Source organism: Vidua chalybeata, chromosome 2, assembly GCF_026979565.1.
Source record: "Vidua chalybeata isolate OUT-0048 chromosome 2, bVidCha1 merged haplotype, whole genome shotgun sequence".
In the NCBI taxonomy this organism is placed as follows: Eukaryota; Metazoa; Chordata; class Aves; order Passeriformes; family Viduidae; genus Vidua; species Vidua chalybeata.
Window position 1 is genome coordinate 7516292 of NC_071531.1, and position 16422 is coordinate 7532713.

A 16422-nucleotide genomic window follows, 5' to 3' on the forward strand; every position below is an offset into this window, starting at 1 on the left:
GAAGGGGCTGCACAGCTTGTTGTATGTCACCTCACTGTGGAGTAACTTGTCTCCATAGTAAACAGGAAGAATAATTTATTTCCTTCCTCTTTGCAGTTGCTTTTTATGTATTTGTGTGCTGCTATTTTGCCCCTCTTCAGACTTTGTTTCTTGAGACTGAATTGTTTTTCATTGTGCCTTACAGTTTATGTCTTCTGAACTTCTTGTAGAGCAGCAGTTTAGCATTTAAATGAATGTAGTGTTTATGGAATGAGCTGGACTGACAGGGATGGAAATGGAGAATTATGTCTTCACAGATTAGATGCCACAGTGGTAAGAGGAGTGAGAACTCCATACTTACTTTGTGATCTGGGACAACTCTAGAGGCAAGAACAGGATGTAATGATGAAATCCATCAAAGTGGCTCAGGTTTCCTCTTTAATCAGTAGCCTCCAGGCTGTTTTAGCCTGCTAGCATTCATTTGTGCCAGATGTGGTGGTGGCTTTGTGATATGGATAAACCATTGCATAGCAAGGAGCTGTGTTAACCAATTTGTTTCACATAAACTACTGACCTTGGGGGGGCAGAGCATTAAGGCAGGGTTCATCTTTGGCCACATGAAAGGCTCTCCAGCCAAGCCAGTCACCTCCAGCCCCTGATACAGCCACAGCAAGAAAAAGACACTGAGGTCATGAATCATCTCATCCTAAGGCAGATATTTAAAACAGATCAGATAAGACGTACCTTTAAAATTGCCTACAGGGCAACAGGCTCAGATGTATTGATAGACACAGTCGACATCTAAAATTAGGTGAGCTGAGTCTCTCTCACCCGTGGAGTCAAACCAGTGACACACAGGTCAAAAGTCCCACTTCCCATGGTGAACCTTCAGAGCACATCTTCTGCCTTTCTGGATTTACAGCCACCTCCAAACAACCAGCTGAGAGAATTATGAGGGTCTTCCACCAAATGGCTAAAATTTTTCACTGATTTTTTATTGCATTCTTCTTTTTTTTTAGTCTAGTGCCTAAATAGTCATTTTCTAGAACAAGAATAGTTGCTTTTTAACTTCTGCTCGTGAAAAGCAAATGCTTGGATTAGGAAGCACAGATATTCATCATGGCTATAATAATGATATTCTGCAGAGAGGAATTTTTATGTTGATTCATCTGATACAGTTGAACTGTAAAGATTTGTCTTGCAGATTCTTCGGTAAACAAGAACTTCAAAACAATGTTTTTTTTTACTCCCACACCATTTTCTTCCCCTTCTCTCATTTTTGTTTTTTAGCTAATAGTTCATTAATAAGGAAAAGGGTTCTTTTGATACCATAGCACATCTGCTGACCCATTTCAGTGCAAGTGCATATATAACCACTTGTTTGTTTGCATTTCTACAGGTGTTGCTGCTGTGCAGATATGGGCTGTGGTTAAATTTCATAATGGAAAATCTGACAGGCAGTTAACTAATCCATGAGTCATATTTCGTAACAGCCTAAAGGTCTCTGATGTTCGACCTTCATTTGATACCCTTGCAATCAGGCAGTTTATACATAACCCATCTGAAGAACATTCTTTATATAGATGACTGCATGCTGCCCTTTTATACCTGCAAGGATGGGCAGTGCACTCACTGAGCCAGGGGAATCTGCTCTGCCTCTCTGAATGGGACTGGAGAGCTGCACTGCACGGGCCTCACCTGGGGAATGGGAGCAGTGGGAACGTCTCTGCTTAGTTTCAGCCTCCTGCAGGGCCTAGCTGAAAGGTGGGGACAAGGATGGCGAGTTGGTTTTAGACTCCACTCACCCTAACTGGACTTCTGATTGGAACAACTCCAGTAATGCAAGTAGCAGTGGAACTTCCAGCATTAACAACTCTGCTCATTTCACCTTTGTGTGGCTCACTTCTGCTTGAGGCAGGAAAGACAGAGAATAAGACATCCGTTCATCAGACCATCCCAAATGGGGATCCCTCCATTGCTGACAGCAGCAGAGTCCAGCCAGCATTACCAATGCCACAGTCCTAAAAGGAGCACCCAAAGTGGAGAAGGCTCACCTGGAGAATCATCCTCTTTATTTTCTAGCCTAAGGGTGAAAAAGCAACACAGTGCTTACAAGGGGATCATAACATTGTTGGTTTTCAGGACTTCTCAAGTCTCACAAGCAGCAAAGGATGTTGGCATTGCTGCTGTTTTTGAAGCTAAAATAAGGCAGACACATGATTTCAGTAACTGCATGTGAAGTTTACATACTGTGACTCATCATCATAAAGAAACCTAAACAAAACCCCAGTGTGTCATTGAAGCTGGAATATGTTTTCCATACTAAATTCTTTTAGGTTTGCTTTGGCTTCTTTTTTACAGATTAGAACAGTACAGATCTCACGGATATTAACTCTTTGCTGTTGCAGGACAGAAAGTTCTGATCTTCATGAATGGACCTATGTAAAACACAGGACAAGGTTATCTTATTTTTTAAACCCTCTGGCTCAACAACTTTTACAGCAGTACCAAATGCTGGACAAGCTGAGAAAACAAATGGAAAGAAGAAAGCAAAGGAGAAAGAAGGGTTATATCCCGAGATTTAGTAGGCTGTCTCTTTAAGAAGCTCTGCCATTTCCAAATAACTATTTTAACATTGTCTGTAGGATAGCAGCAGGCACCAGGAGTGATGTGTATGTAGCATGTGAATTGCCTGCTGTATATGGAAAAGTGTCTAGGGAGGGATTGGCACAGTGGGAGGGGGAGCATGGCCAGGCTGGCTGTAGGCACCAGTGAGGAGGTTTGTCATCCTGCTGAGTCAACAGGAGACAGCACCTCCAACGGGGCTTTTGCCTGCTGAGTGTTCAACGTTAGGCAGCTGAAGTTATGTGGTAGGAGCCTATAATGACAGGCTCATGTGCATGCTCATTTGAGCATGGAATTCATTTTGCATGGATGATCTGGATTACCAGTCCTCTTCATCTGGAGTAAAGCTGGCACTGGGCTGGGCAAGGCTCACTGTGGCTGTTTCTCAGGTGTCTCCTTGCAGCCCTTCTCAAGCCAATGCAGAAGGTAAGAAAAGCTCAAACAAAGCTCTCAGTTTGATTCAGGTTCATTTCAGAGGGTCAACAGTGTTTGGAATCTGAGAAGGGACCCGCTAAAGGGGGGTCAGGAGAAGGGAAAGGATTACACTGCAGATGTATCCGCCCCACTGTCAGCATTTCTACCTCTTCACCCACCTCTGCCTTCCACTCTCATAGGAACTGATTCTTGGCTGGTATTTTAATTGTGTGACTTCCTATTTATCAGCACATTATAATAGTTGATACTTCTTGTTGTACAGGTCCAGTTGTACAAGTTTCTGTCTAGTCAGTCACAAAATTTCTGGCATCTAGACTATTCCAATGAACAGGAAGAGTTAGGGTTTTTCCATCTTTGCAAATGACTTCCCAAGAAGTCATCACCAAATGTTGCATAAACACACAGTTATCCTTGTCACACTCCAGGCCAAATGACAGTACAGCTAGAATCAGAAAGTCAAGGGAGTTTTTTGCTGAGTGGTACTAATTATATGAGTAGTACTGAGATAAACCTGGCAGAAGCAGTGTGCTTTAAACTCTAGACCTTTAGCCTTAGAGAACTTTCCATCCTTTTCAACTGCTCCCTTGTTCCACCAGCTCAGGCCCCAGCCTCGTAGTGCCAGCCTTACTGAAAGATTCTTGTTGCTGTCATTTAGGGTCTCAGCAAGAGGAAGGGCCCAGCTATACAAATCCTACTGGCAGGACAGGGCTGCTGACACAAATGTAATATAATAAAATGCAGTGAAGAGTTGTATAACTCTTGTCTGATGATCTGAGGGACTCCTCTCCCACTTTGTCCCTCAGTACCCACTGAACTATCACCTCCATCATGACATTGGATCATGATATACATAACAAACTTCTGGCTTAAAGTGTCAGGATAGAGAAACTCTCTTGTATGCCTGTTCTAAAATGTGCTGAACTCTTGCTTTGGCTGAATTTTTGTATTTAAAAAAATATTTTTTCAAAGTCATCTTACTATCAGAAGAGAATTTTAATTTAGTCAATCTTTCCACTTTTTTATTGCAGTATTGACTGTAATTAAACTTGAAAATACAGGGACATCACTACCCGACATTTTTTGTCTCTTTTCCAAACAATATCTGGAACTGCAAATTAATAAAAGGAGATACAACTTTTCAGTTCTTTGTTTAGCTCCTCTGGCTTGTTTTCAGCTTTTTACAGTGCTTTCCAGGCTCTTAGTTTCACCTCCCTATTTTTTGGTTCCCTGAGCTTATGTGGTGTCTTTGATGCTGCAAAAGGGCAAGGTAAAGCACCAGAGGAAAAAAAAAAAGGTAAAGTACTGTGATAAAAGGACAGGCATCACCCCAGGGATTCATGTACTGAAACATTAAAATTCTTCTTAAAAATGGGCTAGTTGGAAGCTGACAGTGTCCTTTTAAGGACAATTTATGTTAAGAAATCCTGCTTAGTCTTATGAGCAAGTTTTGGATGAGCACATGTGCTAATGACTTTTTGAAATGAAAAACATTTCTAAAGACAGAAATAGCTAGCACTGAAATCTCTCACAGTCATTACTTACAATTTCTCTGTGATCCCTTGTCCAGATTTATAATGGTTGCTCGCCATGCCAGCAGAACTTACAACTTTGTGGATTTGTCTTTAATGTTGTAATTAAAACCAGGATGATTTTCATGGGCCCCGAATAATTTGTAATTCTTGTGAGAGCTCTGTCTTTTAAATGGCCTTATATAAGATGTCATCTTCACTGACCCAAGCATGCATACATACACAGTTTTCTTAATGCTCATTGATGTTTTCATCAAGGAATTATATACCTTTGGGGTTATTTCAACCTCATGTGTTTAAGAATAATTTTCCCAGCCTTTCTCAAGAATTTATAATGTGTTTAAGTTATCTTGAAGTAAAATACTCCTTTTTCTTCTGAAGGGTGCCTCCAAATAGTTTGTCTCCCTTAGTCCTTCTATGAGAGTTAAAGACTGCCCTTGAACAGTCCTTTCTTTCCTCCAGAGCAACATTTTCCGTTTTACTGCTCACCCACTGGCAACACATGCTGGGGACCCTGCAGTGACTCCACAGCATTTCCAGAGCTGTGCAGTCTGAAGGCCAGAACCTTCTCATTCTCCCTAATTCCGGGATAATTATGCAGTATAAGCCCCAAAATCTGATCTCCTACTAGTTCTCCATATTTGTTGAAGGGGTGGATGTTCCTTACCATACAAAGAAAAGGCCAGACTGGCATCACTCACACACTTAACGTGGCAGAGCCGTGTTACAGCCGCAGTCAGTGAGGGGCAGTTATATGGGATGGGTGGAGAGCTGGGTCCTCAAATGTGAATTTCTTCCTATTGGAACACACAGCTATTTTTGAAGCCTGAAATTTCATTAACAGGATTCCTCTATGGATATTTTGTCCTTTTAACTTGTCCTTAAAGCTCTTATTGGGGGAATATCTCCTGTAAGGTGTTTTGAGCCTTGAACCTGCTTGTGCCTGGTAGTATTAATAACCCACGACAGGGAATGTTTATGTAGCACTAAGCACCATGGCAGCACTTAGTAAATAATGAAATAAATCGAAGGCTTTGTTTCTGTTTAAATACTGTGTTTGCCTTCTGTGGATACAGACCTGGATCCTGCTCAACAACCTCATTTGGGTGAAACTGGATATTGCACCCCTGTTATTCCAGCTCCTTTAATGTATGGCAACTGTACAGACAATGCACTGCCTAATGAAGAACTCAGAGTCCTCATTTAATGCTTTTTTTTAAAAGCCAAAATCCATGGAACCTGCACTAAAAATATCCAGCAGGATTCTTAATTTTAATACAAATACTCAATTTATGGAGAAAAGGCAAGAAGCAATTATATCCAAATCAACACTTGCAGCATACAAGGACCATTAGGGTCCAAATTCACTGCTCCACACCAGAATTCCTGACATGCACTGAAAATGCCAGGCCTGGGAAGTTACTCTGGCTGCTAAGGAGGGGATGCCCAAGCATATGAGAAGCAACACACAATTAGAAAGAGGAAGAAACCTTCACTATTTAACTGCTTTAAAGCAATGAGCAGAGAAAAATTAGGAAGGCCAGAGTCATTGCATTCTATGATCTTGGCCTTCCAGACCACACAGGTGCAGAGGCCAAGGGGGATGGGTGCTGTAGAGAGGAGCTGTGTGTTTCCCTTCGGAACAGCCTGGAAGCTGCTCAGGAATCCCAGCACTTAGGACATGTCTCAGAGAAGCCAATCTGCGGTCAACTGTGCCTCGCTCTCATGTGTTTTTAATAGAAGCATTTAAAATAATTTCAAGATTGAGGCGTGTTAAGTTAAGTTAAACTTTGAGTAGAAGCTGAAGAACAAATAGAGCCATGCTAAATTGGTTTCTGGTACAGCCTGACAATATATTCAAGATGCTACCTAATCCAAAGTGATCCCATAAAAATTAATCTCCTACCACCAAGTCAGTCTTAAATTTGTAGGTGAGGTTGCTATAGTCTCAGCCTGATTGGATCTCTTTTCCATCAGGAATTGGCAAAGCCAATAAATTCTTTATGGCTAAATTAATCATATTTTATGTGTGATATTTATAATTCTAGGTTTTGTTTATAAAGTATAAGAAAATATAATCTCTATAAATATGTAACCATGCATTTATTGTGGAATAATAACACTTATATTAATTGAAAGATTAATACTATTTGCCCATAACTTCATTAATACAAAGTAAGCTGCACTAAGGTGTGGAATCCTCTGGATCTTGAGATGGGCCAAAAGATAAGAAAGGACAAAATGCAACTCCAACAACCAGTGAACAAGGAGTTAAGGTACTAGAAACTGAAGCTTCTGCAAATCCAGAGTTTAAAGCCTCTGCCAATTCTGGAATGGAAATTAAAGCCTGCTCCTACCACCAGGAAGTGACAGCAGCCAGGGGAAAACGGGAAGGGAGAGAGGAGCAGTGAGGTGAGAGACAAAGGCTAAAAGACCAGAGGGCTGAAAGGTGAATTCACCATCTTCACATGAAGGCTGAATGCCCTGTGAGTCCTGCCAGTCCATCGGAAGGGACGAGGTCCAGCAGAGCCATTGGTCACAGCCATGCAGGAGGCCAGGCTGGACACTCTGGGCAGTCTGGGATGTGCAGCTGGGGCAATGCCCGCTGCCTGCTTTGTGCCGCAGGGCTGCAGGGCAGCGCCCCGTCAAAGCAGTGAATTGTGCAGCTTGTGCTCAGGGCAGGAGCAGCCCAGCAGCCTCGGTGTGTGGGGCACGGCAGCGAGGAGCTGAAGGCACTGTCTGAGCAGAAATCGCGGTGCAGAGGGGAGAGGCAGATGCCGCTTTGCATGTCTGGGCTGGTGTGAATTCATCAGGCTCTGAGCTTGAACGGGAGCCAGGTACAGCGTACAAGTAACTCCTGTTTGCTGTGCCTGACCTAAATCCAAGTGTTGCTTTGTCAGGTTTTAACCAACACGTGCTCTGTTTGCCTGCTGTGTGGTAAGGCTGCTGGAGCCTGGGTGTTAGCGCTGGGAACCTGATGATTCAGTCACAAAGTATGAGGGCTGTCCTGCAGCAGCGGGGAGGAAGCCGGGACACGGAGCCTTGCTGTGTTTTTTGTGGTGGTCAAAGGTTTCAGTTCACATCAAGAGAATTCTTATCTGGAAAGTTTTGAAGGGCTAAATATAGACCAGCCTCACATGCTAGATGGCAGTGAGGCTCTGCAAGCAACCCACTTCCCTGCTAACAGTGCTCGTGGGGATATCATGCTTTGTTTGGTCGTTTGTTTGTTTATTAAATAGTCGTTTTTCGGGGTCGACATCAATCAGAGCCCAGCCCTGCAACTCCCCTGTTTCCCATTCCTGGGCAATGCCACCCACAGCAAGAACACACAGCCAGCACAAGTGCTGGAGCTGCCCCCAAATCCTTCATCCTCACTCCCACTGGCCTGGGGGAAGACAGGAGTATTACACAAGAGGTGTTGGGCTGGTAAGATAAACATCTGCTATTTGAGACTGTGCCTAAACCACCACATTGCCACGAATGACATGTTTTCAATAGCAGGAAGCCAGGAATTACTCAATAGGAAGACTGAAGACTGCCAGGACTTCTGTGATTCCTGCCTCTGGCTGGGGCACGAGGGAAGTCCTCCTGGTGGGATATCTGTGTGATCACCAGACCCCACTCACTGCAGACAGCCATGTCAAGACTGAGCAGAGCAAATGCACTCTACCCACAGATGATCCCAAGGTCCCTTCCTCAGTGGAAGAACAGCCTTGGTGTTGAAGGCAGAGAGGGTGAAGGTGTCATCAGTGAGAGATGAGAAGACTACAGCCAATTGAGATTGTTGCTGTGTAAATCCACTAGGGCCCCAATCATTGCATGATTTTTCCAGGCAGTGAGGACAATTTCAAAGATCCACATTTGAACTCTAACCAAACAAGCAATTGAATAAAAAATAAGCAGTCATGAAAAAGAAAATCTCTGCTTACATGAGATTTCAAGAGGATGTGACAAAAGTGAATTTATGAGAACATAGAGTATAATATAGGTGTATAGTCTACACCTATAATCAGTTTTTTGCTTTAACTGCTGCCCTGCTGGGGGGTTTCCAGGGTCCTGAGTGCATAATAACCCCTAGGAGCCCAATCTGGGAACCCCATCCCAGCAGCTTCTGGCTCTGGAGCATGGCAGGGAGGGCACTGCACCCTGCTCCCACTGCTTCCTGACAGGTATCTAAAAGAATAAAACCAGAACCATCTCAAAAACAGACTCTATGAATGCTGTCAGACTTGCAAATCAAAATTAAAATTAGTGCTGCTGCAGAATGACAGACGTGGAATAATAAGCCAAAAACTAATTCTTGAAAGAAAGGAAATGTGTGCCTCCAGTGCCTGAATCAAGATCTCAGTGTACAATGGCACAGGCAGAGAGGCTGTACAAAATCTTTAGTTATTTAACCACTTGTGCGTGTTCCTGTGGGAAGGGAAATGACAGATTCGTTTTCCTGTGGAGGATTCATTAGTATGCTGTGATTGGTGAGTCAGTATTTTTAGCTTAGTGAGCTCAAGATGTATTGTGGTTTAGGCCTCAGAAGTTACCAACTCTGGGTAACAAATTAAAAGGGAAAAAAAAAAAAAGAAAAGAGTGTGTTAGGAATAGAAGAGTGATTTTCCAAGCTCTTCTATGAACCATCCTCCTCACTTGTTTAGAATTAAGTGCCTATTAACTCCATTTCAGGAAGGTGGTGATTAAACTGGGTCAAATGGAAGTGATTAGCTTGGATTATCCCTGTCATGGAAAAATTCACTGGAAGATCTAAGAGGAAGGAAATTGCCTCCAAGATCCCAGCAAGTTCTGCTGGAAGGTGGATGGATTTGTTTTTCTCCCTGCAAAAGAGCTTTGGCCCATACAGGATCCCTCTAGATACCTCAGACTTGCTTTGAATTTGTTTCAATCTTGGAAATTTCCTCAGGTCTGGTAGGGAAAGCAGCTGTCCCAGCATTGCTCCCACTTGTGTCTGTCACCTCAGTTTCACCTGTGCTGAATTTTGGAAGCATCCCTGGAGACATTGAAGCTGCCTTTCCTCAGGGGTCTTAAAGGGAAAAACCCCTTTCACTTCTGGTGCTAAATATTACTAAGGAAATATTCAGGTGGACAAGGAATAATAATAATAATAACAACAACAACAACAATAATGATAATAATTAGTACCACCATGCCTGTTGAGAGGGCAAACTCTGCAAGGCCAGCAACAGGGCCCAAAGTGGAGAAAAATAAACCTTGTACTTGAGACTGGGTTGAGAATTGGGAAGACACCCTGGCAAACCTCTCTTTCAGCACAGCCTCCTGCATTCTGTGATCCTGCCACAGAGGAACAAATACTTTGTGACTGCTATGATTACTAAGAAATAAACAGTATTTTATGGAGGGCACTGATGCACAGAGTTTCCTGCTGCCAAGGGGTTGCTTCCTCCTGGTGACATCTCCCAGTGCTCCCTGCTTGCCTGGCTCTGCTGCTCTGGTTTAAGGAGATTTTCAGCTGACACCATTCCATCATCCCCTCTGCCACAGCCCTTCGCCTCTCGTGCTGTCCCCAGAAATGCCCTGGGGAAAGGGGCCGAGTGCTCTGAGTGTGCAAACAAATGTGTCTGTGCACCAGCATCTGCCCATGCTCACAGCTGCGTTTACTTTATGTTGCATATAGAAGAAAAGAGGATTATTTATGATCTAATCACGATGTGTTCCCCAAGCAAAACATTTTCTGCCCTGATTTATTGCTCACTTTAGGCCTGCCCCCAAGCATTGTTCTTATATTTGGAGCCAGTCGCATTTTTTTCCCATTTGGAAATGAAAATCCTAAATGTAATGGCATATTTAATGGAAAAAAGAACCCTGACAGTTACTTGGAGGGAGGAGGAATTTTACTTCTTTATTTACCCGTTTTATGTTTGTTTTCTTTCTCACCTCCTTCCTTTTATTCTTTCTCTTATCTCTGAAAAAAGGAAGGAAAACCACTATTTGGAGGCAAGGTAGGAGCAATATTTTGTCCTTGTTTTCAGTTAATAGATTAGAAAAGTTCAAAAGTTTTACCCAGAAAAAGTCCACATGAAAAGTACCTGTCATTTTCTGATTAGCACTGTGATACTATTGATCAAAATTATCCAGCCAACAAACTTGTGCAAATTAAACACGCTTGTGCACTCTGTGGAGCCAGCATTTCTTGGCAACTACAAAAGAAATGCTTTTTCTGTTTTAATTCTGAGAGATTTACAAAGCTTATGCAGGTGGCCTTAGAGCTTGGGTTTCTTTTTATCTCACAAATATCAAAAAAGAGAGGTTCCCCACCCCCCCCAGCCTTCTCTTGCTAAAGGACTTCTCGGAGGACCAACAAAATCAAGTTAGTTTTGTAGGCTGCACTTAGAAGATAGAGGAGAATGCAGGTCTTTAACAAATTGAGCTTTTCTCCCATGTGTTTCTCAGGAGTTTTGATTCAATCAATCTCAGAAGAGTTTTTACACAGTCTGAATAAAAATTCATTTTAAATCCATTTTTAAACCTTTCTCCCTTCCTCCATTTTTAATGCTCCTCAGTAGCTCAGAATTCCTTTCTGTTTTGAGGCATGAAATCCCTTTAGCTCTATTGCCTACATAGCAAAGGAGAAGAACAAAGCAAGAGAATGTGAAAAAGAAAACACCCCCCAAGAAAATAATTAGATTTTCTTTTTTCAAAAACCTTATCCATCATCATGCCATAAGAAAACAACAACAACAAATTATTACCAAAACATACACTTTTTCCCTGTCTTGTGGGAACACAGACATCTATCAAGCAAGAGAGAATCCTGTACTATTGTGTTTGGTTACTAAGATGGATGCACAAACTGCCGCGGCTGTAGCCTCCAGGAATGTTGTCACCAAACAAATGTTGCCATTGAAGTGTTGGTAGGAGGTCCATTAGGAAATTCGAGGAGAAAAACCTTTTTTTTTTTTTTTTTCCTGGGGGGGTGGGGGTTGTTGCGTAGGAAAACCAGCTAATAGCTAAATCTGGAAGTACAGCTGGGTGCTCTTAAATTAGAAATCTTTAGGAGGTCTCCCACACACCCCTGCAAGTTTGCTGAAGAGTTGTGCATTGCTGCAGATACCTCAGTTTCACCTCCTCCAGATTTTCTGTTTCTTGCTAAGCTTCTCCACGGCTTTAAGCCTCTCTCAGTTATCTCCCCAATGTCTCTCTGGCCAGGGTCTCACTCCTCTTCCATCTCTCCTTCCAATTCTCTTAGTTCCTTGGTATGGTTTCAATCCTGTATCTCAGCAGCTCTAGAGGACAGAAAATTGGCTCAGTGGATTTCTCCCCTTCTCCATCAGCTGTCCCTGTTGTTTATCCCATTAAGAAAAAAATAAGCTGATCCAGATGTATGAGTAAAAAACCACTTATTTTCTTACCCATTTTCCTGTATCACTCTTCCCTGCAGGCAGTTTGATTGTTGTTTTACAGTACAGGCAGAAGGTAATTTTCCTACATACAGTGTTGCTTGGCCCTGAATCTGGTGGATTGTCAGTTTTCCCCTGTTTGCAGCTGAGAATAATTTTTCAGAAAAGATGGTCATGCTCCTGTCTGAGACGACCAGCACGGGGTTTGAGCTCTGCCTTGCAAGGACTCGTGCACAAAAGACTGTGTTCTGCAACTCACACCTGAGCCTGGATCTTAAACCCACACAATTTAGATTCTTGTAAGCAATGGGATTATCTCACCAGAGAGTTGGACAGTTTTGCCAGGATCAGTGATTAGATGAATATATCGTTAGAGATACGGGAGAGAAGTAGTTCCTCTCTTACTGATGATGCACAAAGCAAATTTCTTTTAAAAATGTGAATCCTTACCACAGTTACTGTGCAGGCTTTGAGGCTGCTGCACACAGGGAATTATTATTACCGCGTTTAGTGGGAGGAAAAGAACAACAAGAAAATAATAATAATCAATTACTGTTCCTCAATGCCTTCCTCGCTAAGGCTAAAATGACTCTTGGTTTGAAACTAAAATAAAGCGGAATTCTCGTGCTCATTGTTTCAGGAAAGATCCGCAGAAATCAGGTGCTTTGTGCTCAGGGCCTCTAGAGGTCACCAGAACCTAATTAATGAGCAGTGCTAAGCCCGTCTGTGAAGTGCAAATTGCTTTGTTTTGATCGGGATTTTCCACCTCTGCGGCTCTGGGTCTCCCCTCTCCCGAGGAATCCGGACTGTCATTGCCCGGAATAACAGGAAACGCCGGCAAAGCCATTCCCTGCTGGAGAGCCTGGGCTGTGCAAGAGGCAGCTCCCTTTGGGGGACAAGGCACTGACACTTAATTGGCTTTTTCCTCTGCACACTGTTCCGATTTTATTCCGTGCTTCTGTGATAAATCCCGCCCTGGCACAGCCCGAGTCTCTTGCCCTGTCACTTGCCCGAGCCCCCGGGCAATGGCTTTGCCACACCCAGGGAATTCCAGGGGTATTGCCAAAGCCAAGGATTGCCAGGAGAACAGTAACTCAAAAGGGAACACGGGCTGAGCTGCAGGCTGGGGACTTGGCAAGGATTCTTCTACCATGGTTTCTAGCATGGTTTACTATTCTTCTACCATTCTTCTAGCATGGTTTCCTTCCAGGTCACCCTGTGCTGCATTTACAGGGAAGGTTTAGAGGAGAGCTGCAATTATGATGAAGTGGTTGTCATGCGGTCAGGGACCTCATCTGCTTCATGCAAGAGCAGAAGGGAAAGCTCAAGTAATTTCCCTGGAACTCCCTCCAGGGTTTAGGAATGAGACAGGCTAGGGAACTTGGTGCAGTTGAGGGAGACTGTTTATTTCAAGACAGCAAACAGAAGCTGATCCTTTCAGGAGAAATTCCTCTGGGGAGAGCAAAGGTATTTATTTTGGGAGCTGTCAGTGGAACGGAGGCCTGTGGTGTCTCTGGAGAGGGATTTTTCTCTCTGGAAAGCCAGGAGTGCTGAATGCAGATGAGTGGCCTATACCCTGCCAGGATGCTGAGGGTGGTATGGGGGGGCTCTTGCAAGAGGATCCTCACAAAGGACTCCTTTGCTTTTAGGTACAAGACACTCCAGGCCTCAGAGTCCAAGGAGTTTTTCTGGATGCAGAACAGGAGATGAGGCTTTGCCCCTTCTGCAGTCTGTACAGCTCCTGTCTGTGGCCCTTCCCTTGCCATGTGGCAGCAGGTGACTCCCCTGTGCCCTGCTCTGGAGCAGCAGTAATAGGATCTCCCCGAGGGTGTTTGCTGGGATTAGCAGGTGTGTTATTTTTGCAGAGTGGAACTGTGACGCTGCAGGTTGGCAGGAGTCCACGTGCCAGTTCCTAATCCCAGGCAAAGCCCTGAGAGGTCAGGAAAACCATAAACAGAGGTAAGTGCCCACCTAAAGGAGGTCAGGATTATATTCCTAGTAGCATACCATTCCCAGAGAGAAAACACTCACAGCCATTCTTTATTTCCTCCCCTTTCAAAAGATGCACAGAGTTAAGGGCTTCCCTTCTCAGTTCCCTTTCAAGGCAGGGTCCTAGAGAAACCTTGCTGTTTCTTCCCACTTTTCCAAACAGCAATCTCATCAAAATTTCTTGGTGGCTGCCATCTGTTGCAAGCAGAACACCACCCCTTTTGCTATTTACAGTGCAATTAACCTTCAGCAAATTAGCTTGTGACTGTCATGAAAGGATTAATTAAGGCAACACACCCTTGACTTGTTCCCACTGTGCATTTATGCGGGTGCACCCACGGCTCTGCCAAAACCCTTCCAGAATCAGGGGAGTCGCTTTTATCCTTTCTCTATTATCCCAGCAAATTAGCCAGCCAGGGGAGATGCTTGAGGGATGGGCTGCAGCAGCCACAGTCCCATGGAAGTAGCTGTGGAGATGGAAGACCTGGCCTTGCCCAGCAGTGGAGGTACTTCCCTGCTGCCTAGTGTCACTGCCCTGGAATCAGGATGTGGGGCCATGACTCAGCCAGCTCAGCTCACAGCTGTAGTTTAAGCAGCCAAAGGATGAAGCTGCTTACAAAATATCAGGCTGTGATATGCTGCAGCCGTGCTTTGGAAGAACACCCTACTTTGCCTAGCACCATCAGGCTTCCATCTGGATTCCTGTGCCTGGGAGGCACGGGAGGCCAAGGCTTCCTGAGAGCCTCAGCCCCCTGATCTGTGCAGGTGTGCAGGATGTGTCTGGGTTAGCCAGACAACCCTGTTCTTGCTCCAGGCTCGGAGAATCCTCAGGGAGATAAGCAAATTCTCCCAGCTCCAGCACAGCCTGAGTACTGGTGGAAAAATAGGCTTTGGCCAGAGAATTCCAGCATGGTGGCCCTGCCTCTGCTCCTTTTCCCACCAGCTGTAACTCCTGGCAGAGAAACAGCGAGACTGGTAAAGGCTGTCATGTCTTAAAGCAAAGCAGCTTCTTGTTGTTCAATCCCAGATGGCAACTAAGTACCAGCAGCTGCTCACTCACCCACCTCCTGCTTCTGTGGGATGGGGAGGGGAATTGAAAAAAGGCAAAACTCATGGGTTGAGATAAGAACAGTTCAATACTTGAAATAAAGTAAAAAATAATAACCACAATAATAATAAGAAAAATAGAGATGCATAAACCCCACGAGAGACAAGTGATGCACAGTACAGCTGCTCACCACCCACTGACCACTGCCCAGCCTGTCCCTGAGCAGTGGTCAGCCCCTCCCAGCCAATATGGACAGTTCATATGGACACAACACTCTGTGGTGAGGAATATCCCTTTGGCCAGCTTGGGTCAGCTGTCCTGGCCATGCTCCCTCACAGCTCCCCACTGGCAGAGCACGAGGCACTGAAAAGTCCTGGATTTAGAGTAAGCACTGCTTAACACACTGATGTTTTAGTTGTTGCTGTGAACATTCTCATACTGAATCCAAAACACAGCACTGTACCAGCTACTGGGAAGAAAATTAACTCTCTTCCAAAAGCAGGATACAGCTGCCAGAGATGATGTCCTGAAGGCAAAAATCTCAGGGCTCAAAGCTGCACGAGAGCAGCTGCTGCACAGCAGTGCAGATGGTAGGCAGTGCCAGGGAATACCTGCATTGCTTTTGTTCTGCTCTCAGGAGCCCTGGGGCTCACACTGTCTTGCCCAGCACGGGCTTGTCCTGCTGTAGCTCTGGCACTGCCACCTCCTCCTCATGCTGAGAAATATCCCACAGATTGGATCTGGGAGATGACATCAGCCCAGGGCCTGGGGGCCTCTTTTCAAATCACGGCATCACCTCCACTCCTCAAAGTTAAAGAGAATTACGATCTCTGGTAGTGCTCCACACTCCCATTTCTTTGTCACTAAGATTCTTAGGGCATGACACACAGCCACACTGTTCTGACAAACCTGGGCAGTATTTTTAATTGCCATCCAATGTAAACCACTTGCTTGCATGTCTTTGGATCCATTAATTTTGAAAGCACAGCTAAAGTAAATAATTAATCTTGTTTTGAGCTCAGTCCGTGCTTGGATGTGCCAGGTCATACAACATTGTTATTCCTTGATGATGAAAGTGTTAACTAATGTTGTCTCTTATTAGAAGAAATCAGGTATAAAATTACATCATCATTAATGCAGTTCTGTCATCTGTTTGCATTTCTTCTCTGATTTCTGAATGCTGTCTGGGCTGGAAAACCTGGAGGCTTTCAGGGTTTTGCACTCGTGTGTGCATCCTAAGGAATCTTGAGTGCATAGAGACCTAGATGCATACTATTCCCAGCCTCCTCCTGGTTTTCTCTGATGGAAAAATACTTAAGAATCTGCTTGGATGATCCCAGCACTGGGGCCCTGGGCAGCAGCATGCTCTGATCCTGAGGTGTGCATAAACACAGCCTGTGGTAACACAAATAGGTGACAACCACTCAGCACTACTGGGAGGAAAGGCTGA